We start from the raw sequence: 660 nt of genomic DNA, 5'->3' as shown, positions 1-660 counted from the left end.
TCTGCAAGCCCGCACAAGAGTCAAGTCTTGCGTTACAGTATCTTAAAGAGCAGTAGGCGTTACGCCATTCGGTAATTTATACTACTAGTTTGAACTCACTTATTTCAGGAGCTACTTGTTCGAAAACTCTTTCTGAGTGGAATAGAACTCTTGTTCAGAAACAATCTAGGTTTTGTAATATCATGATAGGATACCCATTTGAACGGAAAAAACGAAAACACCTGATCTTTTCCGATTGCATGACGGTTTAAATACCTTATGCTAGACAGTTGTATTCTTGGTAGAAACAAAATTTATATTTGTTTTTGCCTCCTCGAGAAGCTTTATAAAACGAATTTTTATTGCAACAGAAAATTCAAAATATTTTTCCCTTTCCTTTATATATTTCTTTCGAAAAATACTAGAATAGCGATAGCTTCAACACGAGCCAACCAATCTGCACAAAACTTGGGTACTTAAGTGCGCGCACCGCACCAGAATTTTTTTTTTCTATTTTTCAAGAACATTTCTATTATATCATGCTTTAAAAAATTAGTGTATTTGTTTCTCTATAATTTAAAAAGTAATAAAAATCAATCAAACCTATCTTTTTAATTCCAAAATTATAAAATAATTTATATGTTATGAAGTATTCCCATAAATATTTTTTAGAAACAGTTT

The 660-nt window shown here is 31.1% G+C and overlaps 1 protein-coding gene across 6 annotated transcripts in view; it reads left to right on the top strand.

Annotated features, from left to right (window-relative positions):
* Trh (tryptophan hydroxylase) overlaps positions 1 to 660 on the top strand; it is a 261,632-nt gene that overhangs the window by 243,579 nt on the left and 17,393 nt on the right. The window lies entirely within an intron of this gene.

This window comes from Halyomorpha halys, unplaced genomic scaffold (assembly GCF_000696795.3).
Source record: "Halyomorpha halys isolate HHAL.00 unplaced genomic scaffold, Hhal_1.1 Scaffold388.1, whole genome shotgun sequence".
NCBI classification, from domain to species: domain Eukaryota; kingdom Metazoa; phylum Arthropoda; class Insecta; order Hemiptera; family Pentatomidae; genus Halyomorpha; species Halyomorpha halys.
This window is presented reverse-complemented; position numbering and strand designations above follow the sequence as displayed.